This window comes from Aedes albopictus, chromosome 3 (assembly GCF_035046485.1).
Source record: "Aedes albopictus strain Foshan chromosome 3, AalbF5, whole genome shotgun sequence".
Taxonomy (NCBI): Eukaryota; Metazoa; Arthropoda; class Insecta; order Diptera; family Culicidae; genus Aedes; species Aedes albopictus.
Genome location: NC_085138.1, coordinates 17,762,143 through 17,779,263, shown reverse-complemented (window position 1 = coordinate 17,779,263; position 17,121 = coordinate 17,762,143).

Here is a 17,121-nt window from a genome sequence, read left to right as displayed (position 1 = left end):
CTCGATGTACACAGCGCAACGAGTAACTTTCACGCAGCGACCGAAAAGACAAAAGAATTTTCACGCAGATTTGTGTAACACCGGATCAACACAAAAAATGTGCTGATCCGGTGTTACACAAATCTGCGTGAAAATTCTTTTGTCTTTTTGCTCGCTGCGTGAAAGTTACTCGTGCGCTGTGTTGTTTCATTTAAGGGTGCAGGGTAAGCGGCTCACAACAGCGTCTGATCCCCATGTTAGGGGTGTCTGATCGATGGCGATTGGTGTCCGGCCCTACGAGCCAGCCGTTAAACCATGGTTACGGGAAATCATCAAAAGAATTATACGATATTCTCGTAGCGTTACGGGAGACATGTTGGGGGCTGTCCATAAACCACGTGGTCATTTTTTGGGACTTTTCAAACACCCCTCCCCCGTGTGGTCATTAGTCCATACAATTTTTTTTATTTGTCCATACAAAATGGTCAATGGCCGAACCCCCCCCCCCCCCTTTAATGACCACGTGGTTTATGGACAGCCCCTTGGACAGGATCCATGGTGCGAATGTTTAGAGCCAATCCTACCATCTACAAGAGCAGTGGCAACACACGCGAGCTGGGAACGTAATGGGTGATACGCAAAGGCGCTCGATCGACGATTATTCCGTTTCAGGCGACCATTTGAAATGTGAGAACTTCAAAGCGATCACGTTTTTGAATGCTGCACACAAAGTGCTAAACCAGATCATCTTCCGCTGTCTGTCATTTAAATCGAATGAGTTCGTGAGAAGAGGCTTCATCGACGGCTGGTCGACAACAAACAGATCTTCCCGTACGGCAAATATTCCAGAAATGCCGTGAATACAAGTTCCCAGCGTATCACCTGGTCATTGATTTCAAAGCAGCATACTACAGTATCGACCGCGAAAGCTATGGAAAAACATGAACGTTAACGGCTTTCTGGGAAGCTGACTAGACTGATTAAAGAAACCATGGACGGTGTGTAGAAACTGCGTAAGGGTTTCAGGTGAACTGCTCTGTTATTTCGAATCTCGCCAGAGACTGCGACAAGGTGACAGACTCTCATATCTACTCTTCAACACCGCTTTGGAAGGTGTAATGCGACGAGCTGGGGTCAACAGTTGGGGTACGATTTTATAAAAAAATTCGGTCAATTTGTGTGCTTTGCGAGAGACATAGGCATTACCGCCACAACATTTGGAACGGTTGTGGAATTGTGCACCTGGCTGGAACAAGAAACAGAAAAGGTCGGACTGTTGGTGAATACGTCAAAAACAAAGTACATGCTGGCAGACGGGACCAAGCACGACCGCGTTTGTCTAGGTCATAGGCGCCAACTTAGGGGGGGCAAGCATAGGTTTGCCCCCCCAATATTTGACGATTTTTTAATTTGCCCATACAAAATATCCGAAAAAACAGGCTTTGCCCCCCCAATAATTTGACCAAGTTGGCGCGTCTGGTCTAGGTTGTAATGTCACGATAGGCAAGGATACCTTAGAGATGGTGGAGAAATTCGTCTACCTCGTATCTTTACTAAAGGCCGACAACAATGTCAGTCGTGAAATTTGAAGGCGCAAACGCTAATAAGACCGGTGGTTCTCTACGGACACGAGACATGGACCATGCTCGAGGAGGACCTGCAAGCACTCGGAGTTTTTGAGCGATGTGTACTAAGGAAGACCTTCGCTGTACTCTAGGGTGAACCCTGCATCCAGAAGGTGGCCAAATTCTGAAGGATACGGTGGGCTGGGTACCTTGCAAGATTGCCGGACAACAATTCTGCCAAGCTGGTGTTTGCTACTGACAGAAGAAAGCGTGGAGCGCAGAGAGCACGAAGGGCGGACCAAATGAAGCGACCTGTCTGGCATTGGGCGTGACCGAGGATGGAGAGTGACAACCACAAACCGAATATTGTGGTGTTCTATTGTTGATTATGCTTTATCTTTAAATGTGATGTTGAGCAAATAAATGTATCTAAAGTGTATACTTCCTTTGGTTGGTACACTCCTCTTCTCGGGAAACCAACGAACCAACTAACCGACCAACCAACGAAAAGGGAACCGGAATGCCTTCGGGTGCCGTGAAACCATTATTCGGGAGGAAAAGTTTTTCCCGTGCTTGTGCCAAAAGCTCTGCCGAGGATTTCCCCGGGCTTGGGATGCAACGCATCAGAACAGAGGCAGCGCGCAGCAGTCGAGGCACGTTAGCGTTCATTCCTGTTGCTGTTTAAAATGCACAACTTACGAGGGGTTTTGTTAAGCAATGCAAATTGCGAAACGCCAAAGGTAGGGCTTTGCGAAGATTTGCTCTGCAACCACCGCCGCCCGGTCGCCGCCGCCGCCATTGCTTCATGGTAATGTAATGGGTGTGTGTGGGTGGCCATTAGTAGAAGGAAGTTTCAGGGAATGATTTGGAATGAAATTACCGTTGCGAGAGAACTGCAAATTGCATTATTGACGTGGCGAGATGTGTTCGTGGAAACGCAAGAATTGAAGTAAAGTAACTTATCATTGTTGAGTAAGAATATGAACGATAATACAATGCGATGATATACATCTAGAAATAAGGACGATTATCCAACAGGTGGCAGCATTATTGAAATTAATTTTGAACCATTTCTTTTCAGTCCATCCTAATTTCGAAAATTCGTTGGACGAAATTCGTGAATAAACTGACCAAATGCTAAGTCTTCCGTCTCCTCTTTACTTTTTGGCGTTACTGAGATGTACGGATTGACATCTGTTGCGCATCACAAATGTTAGACCGCCCACGCAACAAAACAATCACAAACACATTGAATTGCTATTAGTTGATTACAGAGTTAGCCAGAAATGAAAGGGGTTGGATAATGCCCGGTTCCCCCTAACCGGAAAACTTTTGATCTGCAGCAGGTGTTCGATGCTGCACTTTCCACACAAACTGTAATTGCAGGAAATAACACACTCGCGGTCGAACGGCACAAATTTCCACAAACATTCATTACATTTATTATCATTATTATTTATGCTACCGACCGCAAAAGTTTGAATTTCCACCCTGTTATAACAACACAAACTTCGCGCTCGTACGACCGTGTGCAGTGCATACTAACACGGGGTGAGTGTTTGGCGCGGTACTTATATTACGGCGGTTTTAATGGCTTTTCGCGCGCCCGTTCAAGTTCTCGGCAATGTTTCGCTGCGCTCTTCGCAATATGTTCGCGCTGGAAAATGGGATAAAAATTAGAAAATCACTGCTCCGTGAAGAATTATGGCGCCACCACCAAGCACCAAACCCGAAAAGGATGCACCTACCAAACCGACTGGGATGCACTATGGGATGAAAATCGAATTTGTTCCTTAGAGATAAGTGACATTTCCAACCTGGTCATGGTGCACAAATTACTTAATTAAAAACAAGGCTATTATAGACCCTTGCTTTCCCTTCTAGTAACGTTTTTGTATAAAAAAAACCGAAACATTTTCCAATGGATCGTAAAGTTAAGTATGTATACTTCATGTAATTGCACGTAATGCATGTAATTCTTCTCGGATATAACCAATGTCCGCACATACCGCAGTGCGAATATAGATTCGGATCACTACTTAGTCGCTGTATGCATGCGCTCAAAACTTTCGACAGTTATCACTACGCGTCGAAGTCGAACGCCGCGACTCAACATCGAGCAGCTGCGTAACGTAGAAGTGGCTCAAGACTACGCGCAGCAGTTAGCAGTGGCCCTACCAACGGAAGAGCAGCTTGGCGCAGCTACACTTGAAGATGGCTGGAGGGACATCCGATCCGCCATAGGTAGTACCTCGGCTACAGAACTAGGCTTCGCGACTCCGAATCACAGAAACGACTGGTACGACGGCGAATGTGAACAGTTGAAAAACGAGAAGAATGCAGCATGGGCGAGAATGCTGCAACACCGTACGAGAGCGAATGAGGCACGTTACAAACAGGCGCGGAACAGACAGAACTCAGTCTTCCGGATGAAGAAGCGCCAGCAGGAAGAACGAGATCGCGAAGCGATGGGAGAGCTGTACCGCGCTAAGGACACACGAAAGTTTTACGAGAAGCTGAGTTGCTCGCGCAGAAGCTTCGTGCCACAAGCCGACATGTGCCGAGATAATCACGGGAATATTCTCACGAGCGAGCGTGATGTGGTCGAGAGATGGCGGCAGCATTACGATGAGCACCTCAATGGCGACGTTACATGCACCGAAGGTGGCGTGGTAACAGATCTAGGAGTATGTGCACAGGACGAAAGACTTCCGGCCCCTGACCTCCAAGAGATTGAGGAGGAGGTTAGCCGGTTGAAAAACAACGAAGCCGCTGGAGCATATCAACTACCAAGCGAGCTTCTTAAATACGGTGGAGAAGCACTGGTGAGAGCACTACACTGGGTCATTGCCAAGATTTGGGAGGAGGAAGTATTACCGGAGGAATGAATGGAAGGTATCGTGTGTCCCATCTACAAAAAGGGCGACAAGTTGGATTGAGGGAACTACCGCGCGATCACACTACTGAGCGTTGCCTACAAGATACTCTCTCAAATTTTATGCCGCCGTCTATCACCGATTGCAAGAGAGTTCGTGGGGCAATTTCAGGCTGGATTTATGGGTAAACGCGCTACAACGATTGATCAAGGCGACGATGGATCGAGTGATGTGTGTTGTTCGAGTGTCAGCGACACTCTCGAGTCCCTTCGAGTCTCGCAGTGGGTTACGGCAAGGTGATTGTCTTTCGTGCTTGCTGTTCAACATTGCGTTAGAAGGTGTAATAAGAAGAGCGGGGATAAACACGAGTGGGACGATTTTCACGAAGTCCGTTCAGCTGCTTGGTTTCGCTGATCATATTGATATCATTGCTCGTAAATTTGAGACGATGGCGGAAACGTACATCCGACTAAAGAGTGAAGCCAGGTGAATCGGATTAGTCATTAATGTGTCGAATACAAAGTAGATGATGGCAAAGGGCTTCAGGAAGGAATCATCGCGCCCGCCACCCCGAATTTATATCGACGGTGATGAAATCGTGGCGGTTGAAGAATTCGTGTACTTGTGCTCACTGGTGACCACCGATAGCGACACCAGCAGAGAAATTCAGAGGCGCATTGTGGCAGGAAATCGTGCTTACTTTAGACTCCGCGGAACTCTACGATCGAATAAAGTTCGCCGTAACACGAAGTTGACTAACTACAAAACGCTGATTAGACCGGTCGTCCTCTATGGGCACGAAACATGGACCCTACGTGCAGAGGACCAACGCGCCCTTGGAGTTTTCGAACGGAAGGTGTTGCGTACCATATACGGCGGAGTGCAGATGGAAGACGGGACTTGGAGAAGGCGAATGAACCACGAGCTGCATCAGATGCTGAGAGAACCAACCATCGTCCATACCACGAAAATCGGGAGGCTACGGTGGGCGGGTCACGTCATCAGGATGTCGGATAGCAACCCGACTAAAATGGTTCACGAGAGTCATCCAACCGGTAAAAGATGACGTGGAGCGCAGCGAGATAGGCGGGTCGACCAAGTGGAGGACGATCTGCGGACCCTACGCAGAGTGCGGAACTGGTGACAAACAGCTATGGACCGAGTCAAAAGGAGACGGCTACTATGTACATTGTACAGCAGAGGCCACCCCGGCCTTAGCCTGATCGATAAGTAAGTAAGTAAATTAGTTTAAATTTTCACCTATATGGTTTTGCATTACGCGATTTACACATATATTCTGTGTATCCTCGCCTTTGGCGTTTTCCAATCGATTCCGATCTGGTTTTATTGCTGCTGTTCTTTGTTGTGCTGTTATTGCGAAGCGTTTAATCTTACCTAGTTTGAGTAGTGGCTACGGTTAGGATATCTCAGATCAATCTTCAGATCAACATGGTACAAGTGGCCTTAGCCCAAGAACCTTACTTTCGTAAGGGGAATTTCTATCTAGGAAACCTTGTTAACCCGGTGTTTTCTACTTTCAGTAAACATGTTGCGGCCAAATTTCTTGGATACTCACCATCCATTGACACTCCCAATGATTTAGATGATGCCATTGATACTATAAGAAGCTTCATAATGAAACCATTTGAAGAAGCTTGCCCTCTGCAGTCTATGAAGATCACATCTTAACCGACGACGCGCCCCAACCACCTTACGGTCCACAGTAATACATCCTGGAATGTATAAACGTTCTAGCAGGTGACAGACGAACGGCTGGAAGGTGTACCATGATCTGCTATGCTAACCGTAGCTGGCAACGAAAACAGGTTACATACTGACGTACCACCTTTCTTGCTAGTTGTCGACTCCGGACTGACCAAAATCGTTGACGGATAATAGCGAGCGTGAGCGTTGGGCCGCCGTGAAGTGTTCAGATGTGGCTGGATCGGGCGATGAGCCATCTGAGACGGTGATCGACTGATAGAAGGATCGGGTAACGAGTGTCGTACGGTGCTCTCATGATTGATAATCGTCCACAGATTCTGAGCAAACCGAACTGATCCATAAGCATCTTCAAGTCCTAGAGTGGTGATTTCGATGTTTGCAGATACGGATGGAACGATTTGAGTGCTATGGTAGTGGTGAACTTCAGCTGGAAAGGACCCTAACTGAACTTCGTACGGGAATCTTGGGCGCATGCTTATCTTCCTCTCGGGCTGGGGTCAAAGAATAAGCAGTGCGGTTGCTCCGGGGGGCCTTTCATTGAAAAATTGTTAGAATCTTTCTGCGACACGGATTAGCTTGGATAAGTCCGTGAATCATTCGCACAGTGTTGAATCGACGGTGGCGCTGTGCAGAGTGATAACTGGGCAAGCTTCCTTCTGCAAATCCAGAGCATCCGGCCTTGAAAACACACACTCGGGCCAACTGTCGGTGTAGTCTTTGAGGAAAGTCGGTCCTCAGGAAATTCGATCTGCTGGATTCATTTCCGATGGAACGTGTCTCCACTTGCAGTCCTTGGTGAGGCGTTGGATCTCTGCGATCCAGTTTGAGACGAAAACCTGCCAGACATTTGACTGTGACTTGATCCAGTGAAGAACGATGCTGCTTTCGAGGCGTCGCAGAAGCAATGCAGACTGTAATGGCGGTTTTGCACGACTCTGCGCGGCACGGAGTGTATGTAGCTGACTAAGGTCTAAGCGGTAGATTGTCCACCAGCTGGAAAGCTTTTCGGACAGTAGGGGATCGATCGATTTCTCGTTCTGGTTTGGCTTCCCACAACTGACGAAGAACGCTGGCGAGAACGATGGTATTCTTGGTAACCCATTTACGTAGAACAAAGCCTGCTTGGTGTAGCATCTCCATCAATTGCCGACAAATTTCGGCGAGCTTGACTCGATCTTCGTCGCCGGTGAGGGCATCGTCTGCATACGTTCCCTTCAGGACAGGAACCACCAATGGACGTTTTGCTGGTCAACTGATTGAGCACACGAGTAGCGTAGAAAGGCGAGCTAGCGTAACCGTAGGTGACGCATCGAAACATCTTCTCGGCGTCAGCAGGAAGACAGATGTTGATTGCGGTAGAGTACAGAGCTGGCTACACTGTTGGTCTGACAAACAGAACTTCGTTGAGCGATAAGCTGGTAGCGCTTCGACAGGATCCATGAAATACTACTCGTGTCTTCGTGGTGGAGCTCTCAGGTTGGTGGATGGCATGGTGGGGTAGTAAAAACTGCGGGCTACGTGACGCGCGTGGATACGGTTTAGGGACAAAACGCCGAAAGACAAAAGGTCGAATGCCAAAACATCGAAATAGACAAAACGTCGAAAACAAGTAATCTATACAAATAGTGAGTTCTTTATTCATTTGGAAGAAACTCATTCTTTCACTTTGTAAGCGTTGTTAGAAGGTTCAAATAGTTTTTTAATTGCATCATGTGGTCTGGTCGAACATTTAAATATTCGATCAAGGTGACCTCCGTAGTCAACAAGACCTAATAGTCAAGGACCCCAAAACCTCTGACCAGAAGCCATTCACCTCAAAGAGGACTATTCTTGAGCCGTGGCCCTAAATATCTAGGAGAATTCCCCTCAAGGTTCGACAATAGAGTGACCTTGCCGTCGTCGACCGGTTTCGTTAGAAGGAAGCGCCTGTTCGTTCAAATCAACTTCACATCGTTAAATAAAAATCGTCATTCCAGCCTATCGAAAGCCACCACTGTCCCCAAATCCCCATTTATCGGTATCGGGGCCATCTTGCCGATCACTACAGCGCATGCTACAGCGTCTGAAGGAAAGACACAAATTGAGCAACACAGTGAACAACACAATAATATTTTTTTCCAAATAAATCGTGAAAATTGAACCACTCTTGTGAAAATAGTTTATTTGAGCCGTTTTTGATCCCACGAAGCTCCTCCGGTTGCCCGGTAGCGCGCCAACCCCGTGACTTCGTCCGAGTCTCGCGCTGCTGAGTTGTTGTCGGGCAGAGCATTAGTTGCAACTTTTCGACGTTTTGTCCTTTTCACGTTTTGGCATTCGACGTGTTGTCACCTATCCTGTGAATTCACCTCTTCGTACTCCTCCAGGAACTCAAGGTAGGTGACACGAACATCTTCATCGACAGCGAACTTCTTCTCCATAGAATGGAGGTAAAGGAATGCGAGCTGGTAGGAGTCGCCGAATATTGGCAACATGTCTGTGCTCATTCTGCGAATGGAGTGACGTGAGAAAAGTCGGAGTCGTATATCGAGGTGAGAAATCGCGACTCGAATGAGGTGTCTCTCCATTTGCTTTACACGGCGAGTCACTTCATTCGAGACGCTATTCCTCACTTCGATATACGACTCCGACTTTTCTCACGTCACTGCATTCGCAGAATGAGCACAGTCTACTCGCAGCGGTAGACGGATGATGTACCTTCCGTCTGCATCTCGCCCAACGGTTTGTTGGAAATGATCTTCACAGCGTCGGGAGTATAGGATCCGACGTCGAAGTTGTCGATTTCCCAAAAGCGTTGGAGTTGTTTGTTGAGCAGTCTCATCAATGCAGATGTGACTGATCTGGAGATGTATTGTACTATTCGTTGTGAATTATTGTCGCATCCATTTCTTGTGTGCAATATTGTTAGCAATATTTTGAATTATATACCTTTGGAAAGGAAAATTATTTATATAGGGTAACCAATACAATTTGGACCCCCATATATTTTGGACCCCCTGGGTCGTATTATCACAACTTACACAGGTTTAATGATAGGATGACGGAAATTTTTAGAATCATTCGCTACATAAGATTGCTCTGCATGGGCAGAAATCATTTCCTTACTGGAAATATCCTTATTTGCCTTGAAATTAATTTTTGCCAATCTCGTCATCCGTGCGAGTGTCGTTCATGTTTACAAAAAGAGATTGCGGTGTTGAGGAAACTTGCAGATGTAAACAAAAATGTTTATCATTCTAGCGCATTAAATTCGCAATGTTCGTCTAATCAGCCTTTGTCAATCAAGTAATTAGGATGTGATCCAACATATTCAAGCGGCAAAATGTTCCAAAATAGTTTCAAACGAGTTTAAACACCGGGTGTCCAAAATATATACTGAGGAGGGTCCAAAATATATTGGGGTGTCCATAACAGTGAAAACTGATGCTTCAAAAATCAGTTATTTTCATCAAATTTTCAGCCAGAAATGACTTTGTGGGTATTTTTAACGGACAGTGGAGGCTTTTACGAATATACTAACATCATTATTATGTGTAAATACCCTCTGAATCTGTTTGATTTTGACTTAAATTCAAACTAATGTCCTCTTGGGGTCCAAAATTCAACCGTTACCCTACTCCCACTAGCAACTGTTCTTTTAAATAAAAAGGAAAATTGTAACGCATATAACACACCACGTACACATACACACAAGGGAACTGGATTGGGAGGATTAAGCGGGCGTTGGATTAACGGATGGAATTGTTTAGAGGAGTGGCTAAGAGATGGGAAAAAGGAGGCGGAAGGAGGGGGAGGTAAGATCTGAAGATGGGTATGCCACGAGTTAGAAAACTCGAAGTAGGTCTTTTCTACTTAGAACTTCAAGCAGACCAGAAGTGCCTAATTAGAGACAAAGTTATTAGCAAGTGACGATTTCTAGATGAAAGTTTAGTTCAAACCAAGATACATACCGAAAAGTTCTGTGGAAAAGTTTTGAGAGACCACACCATCCCGAGTCAGGTAAATTGATCTTGAAACAGAAGATCAGTGGCATTCCAGATCCGTAATACCTCTCCTCCGCGATATTTCGTATAGGACCCTTTAAGTTCCGGTTAGGAGTCCGAGCGGTAGCCAATCCCGCTATCTAACCCTGCAGTGCACCCGGAGATCACGATATTTACGTCCGGTGATCACGCACGAGCGAGTAGTTGACCCGAGGAATTACGATATTCCCTCCCTAGTCCGTGGAACTACGTGGAAAGCGTCCCACAGAGAATCCAACCCCATCAGCATTGTGAGCCCAGCAGCGAAGTCAAGCCTCCAGAGGTGGCCCACCAGATCCGTCGCAACCCTCCCTCCAGTGCCGGCCGGCCATAGCTACACGCCTACATTACACTAACCGTAAGTCGAAATATATTATAGTTAAAATCAAGTGAAAAATGTTTGGACTTTTGATCAGCGTGAAGAGCCGACCCTGTAAAGAAGAGTTTGGGAACCCCCGGTGAGCAGGCCTGTTAGGTCTCGCCCCCAGCGAGCGTCTCGGGATAATCCCCTTTGAGTGATAACACACTTCATTGCCAATAATGATGTCAATATTCTGGTTGATGTTGAACTGGGGATCCGCTATCGGAAGATTTCGAGGAGTTTGCCAACGGGAAACGTTAATATGGTGGCTGAGTAGCGACACCGTTAGATTCGGCAGTACCAGACAGTTGAAGTGATGATCTCCGAAGCGTGAAGCGAGCGAAAGCGTTACGCCGAGTGCACGTTCACGGTGGACAGGGATGCGAACACTCACTTGCAGAGAGTTACACTCACTTGCTATTTTCTCAGCTCAGAAGCGTGCAATCAAAAAACGATGTATAGACGGCTTTTGTCTTGTGGTTTTGTCTAAAACTTTGCCGAATAGAGTAAGGGTCGCACACGAATCCTAAAGTCGTGATAGAGCTGTGAAAGCGACTCTCCACGAGGTGAGTGTAATTTACATTCACCTCGTGGAGAGTTGCCTTCGCAGCTCCCTCATGACTTCTGTATGCGTGTGTGACCCCTACTCTATTCAGCAAACTTTTAGACAAAATCACAAGGCAAAAGTCGTCCATAGATCGTTTTTCGATTGCACGCTTCTGAGCAGAGAAAACTGCAAGTGAGTGTAATTCTTTGCAAGTGAGTGTTCCCATCCTTGACGGTGGATTGGTTTGTCCCACTGACAGGCGAGTTGATCTTGAGACGCTTCAAACGAAACTTCTGGAAAAGCGATTCGCTGATGAAGTTGGGTTGGCAGCCGCTGTCCAAGAGCGTCCTAGCAAAATGGTCGTTATTATCGGCAACTTTCACTTTGATAATGGCCGTCGATAGCACGACCGTATTCCGACGAAGTGGGGGGGGGGGGGGGGGGATACCGACCGGATACGATCGCGGAAATGTACGGAACGACGGGGGACGCAAGTGCAGCAGTGAATGATGTTTCTTGGAGCAATGCTTACAGGAACCGCTTTAGCAATCTTTTGCCAGGTGCAGGGATGGCATTCACCATTTGCAAAGAGTTACATTCACTTGCTACTATCTCAGTTCATAAGCATGCTATCAAAAAACAATGTATGGATGACTTTTACCTTGTAGTTTTATCTGAAAGTTTGCCGAATATCATAAGGGTCACACACGCATGCTTAACTCGTGAGCGAGCTGTGAAAGCAACTCTCCACGCCGTGAATGTAAATAACATTCACGGCGTGGAGAGTTGCATTTACAGCTCGCTCACGAGTTAAGCATGCGTGTGTGACCCTTATGATATTCGGCAAACTTAAAAGTCATCCATACATTGTTTTTTGATAGCATGCTTATGAACTGAGATAGTAGCAAGTGAATGTAACTCTTTGCAAATGGTGAATGCCATCCCTGGCCAGGTGTGCACCCTTCAAGCAGTTTATGCAGAGCCCATGCTTCTTCACGAATCGAAACTTTGTTGCGATACGAGAGAAAGGAAACCCCGCACTGAAGCAGGCTTGCTCACAATGAGGGCACTTCTTCACGTTCTCAGAAGTGACGTGGGCTGCGAGGCGTGGTTTTGACTCTGATTGGGTACTGGAAGTGTGGAAGAGCATTAATGTTTTGATAATTCGCGATCTTTTATGAATGAAGTCGACAAGTTGCTTGTAAGTGTGTCTGTGATGGGTCTAAATGGGTTTCCCACTCCCGCAATGAGCCATGGCCAAGGCAACTGCTTTATCGCTCAACGAGGAAAGAGTTCCAATGTTCCTCCACCGTGTCGAGCTTATTCAGCAACTGCAGATAGCGGTCGAAGCTGTCGGCCAGCTCCAACATTTCTGAAGGCTCAAATAACCATCATTCAGTCATCAGCAATCATCAATCAAAAAGCAGTTTTCTTCCCCTAAGTCACAAAACCCTCATTGAAAATTATTTCACTGTTTTCCAGATGGTGGTCAAAGTGCAGTGATAAATTTTTATTAACATTGGTTGCGATTTCAGCGAGAAAACTGCTTTTGAATTTTTACTAAACGATGATGGTTTGTTTCCTTTGAAGCGGACTCCTTTTTATGGGGCTGATTCAATGAGAGTATATTACAGGTGAGGAAGAAGAAGAGATGGCTATGTATTAGTAAGCAGTGATGGAATTACTCTCATCATGAAGCCAACACAAGGCTTACTCACGATTCCGAGAGTAAACAGTGTGTGAGTTTATTCGCACCCGCCTGCTTCGTGAGTAATAAGCAAAACAAAAACAGAAACACTCATGAGTTTTTATTCGTGAAGAACTAGTTGAGGTGCGGGAAGTGCATTTTATTGTAGTTATAAAAGCAAATCCAGTGATTATCCAGCATAAACTAATGCTTTATGCTTTGTTGTTCCTTAAAAGCGGCACTGCCAGTCGTTAAAAGCCGTTTTTCGTCAAAATGAAAAAAGCTCACGAAGCTTCGCGAATCATATGTGAGTGTTTGCCAGCTTCGTATACTCACGAATAAAGAAGTGCGAGTATTCTCGGGCCCCTGTTGTTCACGAGTATGTTTGTTTTGGTTTGTATCTGCTCAGCTGCAATCTTCATCATTTTCCATCTCTATTAGTAAAGGGTGATACGGTCAAAATTTGGTCACACAATTTGTTACATAACTTGAGACTGCGTACACCAAAACAGCTGATTTTTTGACCAGTAATGGTACATTATATGTTGCTTATACCATAAAATTTTTATCAAAATCGGTTTAGTATTTGCGGAGATATTGTGAATCCTGAAAACTGCAATTTTAAAATTTTGTACAAAGAGGATTAAAAAATAAGAACACATTTTTACTCTTTTTTTTATAGAACCAGAAATACTGAACCAATTTCAATGAAAATTTTTCTGTGTGTAAAGTATACATATCAAAATGTTGTGTAAAAATTTCATTCAATTTGATCTAGCCGTTACAAAGTTATATTTGTTTAGGTGGTCAAATTTTGTCAATTTTTTTCAAGTCAAGTCAAATTTTGGTCACACAATTTTTTTCATAACTTTAGATTGCGTACACCAAAACAGCTGATTTTTGGATCAGTAATGGTACATTATATGTAGCTTGTACCATAAAATTTTCATCAAAATCGGTCTAGTATTTGCGGAGATATTGTTGAACCCTGAGATCCGCAATTTTAAAATTTTGTGCAAAGAGGATTCACACACTTTTACTGTTTTATTTATAGAGCCAGAGATACTTAACCGATTTCAATGAAAATTTTTCTGTATGCGAAGTATGCATATCAAAATGTTGTGTAAAAATTTCATTCAATTTGATCCAGCCGTTACAAAGTTATATTTGCTTAAGTGGCACCCGGTCAGTTTTTTTCATATTCAAACTGCTACAACTTTGAAAGTATTCATACAAAATGGCTCAAAATTTTACTAAGAACGTATTTGCATAATAGTACTATACTGTAAAATTTTGATAAAAATCGGAGCAGTATTGGTAGTTCTATAATCAAAATTGTGCTTTATTGACCTTAAATTTCCGAAAATTTACTATGGAGCGCCTTTGTACAAAATTTTAAAAAGGTAGGTCGATGGTTTTGTCTATATATCAACCAATACTCAATCGATTTTGATGAAAATTTTATGGTATAAGCTACATATAATGTAGTATTACTGGTCCAAAAATCAGCTGTTTTGGTGTACGCAGTCTAAAGTTATGAATAAAAATGTGTGACCAAATTTTGACCGTATCACCCTTTAAGTAAAGAAAAATGTAAACACAAATAGTGACGTCACTATTTGACAAGTGTTCTTATGGGAGCTCGCTTTGCTTGTAGTAGTGCCATGTTTTGCACCAGACATGGATCTCACGCACACGAAGTATCTTCTTCTTCACCTCTATTAGACTCTCATTGGGGCTGATCGCCAACAATTTTGACTTGATCAACAAGTTATGATTCTCAAAGTGGTCCTTCAAAAGATTCCACGAAACTTGATAATCATCGGCGGAATTATCAACTGTGGATACAATATTGCGAGTTTGGCACTAAATTTATTTCCGAACATTGATTTCCGCTCCCTTTCCTATGTGTTAAACATAACGTCGGAAGTAGTGCGCTGTACAGTAAATCTGGTTTTCTATACAGCGCACTACCTCCGACGTAATGTTTAATGCATAGGAAAGGCAGCGGAAGTCAATAAAGTTTTTTCGGAAACTAATTTAGTGCTAACGCCACAATACTATCTGCTTCATCCGTCAAGATGCTCGTACTGCCGTCAATTTTAAATTTGAATGACTCTGCCTCCAAAATTAGGTATTTATTGTAGATTTTCCGGCTACTTGTATTCTACCGGTCGCTTCAGTATGGCCTCCAAAGTAGCCGTTTTATAGAAAGAATAACTTAAAAATGATTTTAAGCATTTTTATTGTATGCGCTATTCCTCGTTGCCACTAGCAACTCAGCGACATTCATTTTTTGACAATCAAGTTAATTTTTATATGAAACCGGCCACTTTGTAACGGCTACTTGCACTTACTATCTACAGGTACTCAGGCAACTAGAGGAAACTCCTGTGAAGCGCAGATCAACACACACCTCGTTGTTTCCACTTTTGATGAATTGGAACAAAGTTGTCCTTGTCTCAAGTGATCTTACAATTGCTTGTAATTTTCCATATAGAACATTTTCCACGAAATTCCGAGAGTCCTAGATTTCAATAGAAACTAACAAAAAATGTACTAATTTTTGACAATTTTAATTTTCACTGGTTTTAAATTTTTAAAACATGTTTGAAAATGTACAAATTTTCATAAACTATTCAAAGCTTAAGCAGCAATTTATAAAGTTTTCATTAAATTTATTGAAAAAAAAACTTCACATTTTATGCTTTCTGGAGAAATCTGTATCATATATAAAAAATCTGTATTTTTCTGTACTCTGTATCTTGTGTATAGATGATCAAAAATCTGTATAATACAGAAAAACCTGTATATCTGGCATCTCTGATCTGGATATCTGGAGAGAAGTATTTAATTTTGTTACGAAATGATTTCCTCTGGTTCATAGTGCGACGGTGGTGGGCGCTGATTTATAATTGGATTCGCGCTTTCACTCGGGCAAGCGGCAACCCGCCAGCTGCAGCTGTTCACCCAATTTAAGTTGCATTAGAAAGTAAAATTGTCACGGTGTAAGTGAACAACCAGAAGTTTCGCTCATATTTTTCCAGGTCGTCAAAAACTACAGAAAAAAAACAGCAAAGCTTATCCTCATGCCAACGAAGACGCAGAAGAATAACTGAACATCCGTCATCCTCCAGCAATCAAATTGAATTTCACTTCAGTATTAATCAGCTTACGGCCGTCGTCGAGTGGCGGCGGTGCGCGTTACCAGAAAACCATCTGTGCTGTGTGTGTGCGAGGAAAAGCCTTCTCGGTCGTCGTCCAGAGGAAAAATCAAGACCAACCACGGCGAATGAAAATTCATCAGCCAAGTTGGGAAAAGCTTCGGAACGTTTAATCCGATTGGGAATGTTGGTTTTGGTCGAGGGACGATGATGGGACACGATCATTTTTTTTTGTTTCTGGGAAAGATTTCTCCAGGACGGAGATGAAAAAAGTCAAGCTTATGATGACCTGGGAGCTCAAGGGGGCGGCAGCCGGAATCAATTGGCGGTAACGGAGAAAAGTTGATTATTTTCAAACTGCAGCAGCAGCAGCAGCACAGATTGTTCCGGCGGCCACTCACTCAGGGCAACATCGTCATCGTCGTCGTCGTCGCTACTAACTGACCTCTATTGTTTGGATAAACAACTTGCTGTCGATGGCGAATGGCTATGGACGTAGCAGGGGGTGGGTTTGACCAAGATTGTCAAGGAAGAAATCAGTTTCGAAATTCCTACCACACATATGCAACTATACTTTGAGTGTGTAAATTCAACTCAAAATTTCTCTATAATCTGGAGACCAAATGATTTTCAAATTTGCATCAACGTTGACATAGGACCCCCAACGTACCAGGTCACATATACAGTATACATATGTACACTGTTGTCGGGTCGGGAACAAACTCACTTAACAATTTCACAGCGCAACATTTTTTTTCTCTCAAGAGCGAACTTATGTCTCTCTGACAGATTTTATATTTTTAAGCAATAAAAGGATAAATTGGTCATTTAACATCTAAATTAACGACTCATGCAAAATATTTCGTTTTATCGCTCTCATCTTAATATTTGGTCGACCAAATCTTCAGCGACATTGCCATATTCCTTTTTTAGAAAATTTTACAACTTTGGGTTCCGTTTACATACAAATATTTTTGTAAAAGTTTCACCCAAATCATGTTTAAAGTTACTTTGACTTATTATCTTTTGAATGAGACCTAGGGTTTTGAAATCGGACGTAAATTGGCGGAGATATGGGCCTAAAAAATAACATGTTTTGAGGGGGTGACCCCAAACTTTTGATCGGGAGTGTAAGTTTGCTCTTTAGACAGATCAAAAGTTAATTTTTGTTACGCGGTGTTTTTTTAAGCGCAATTTA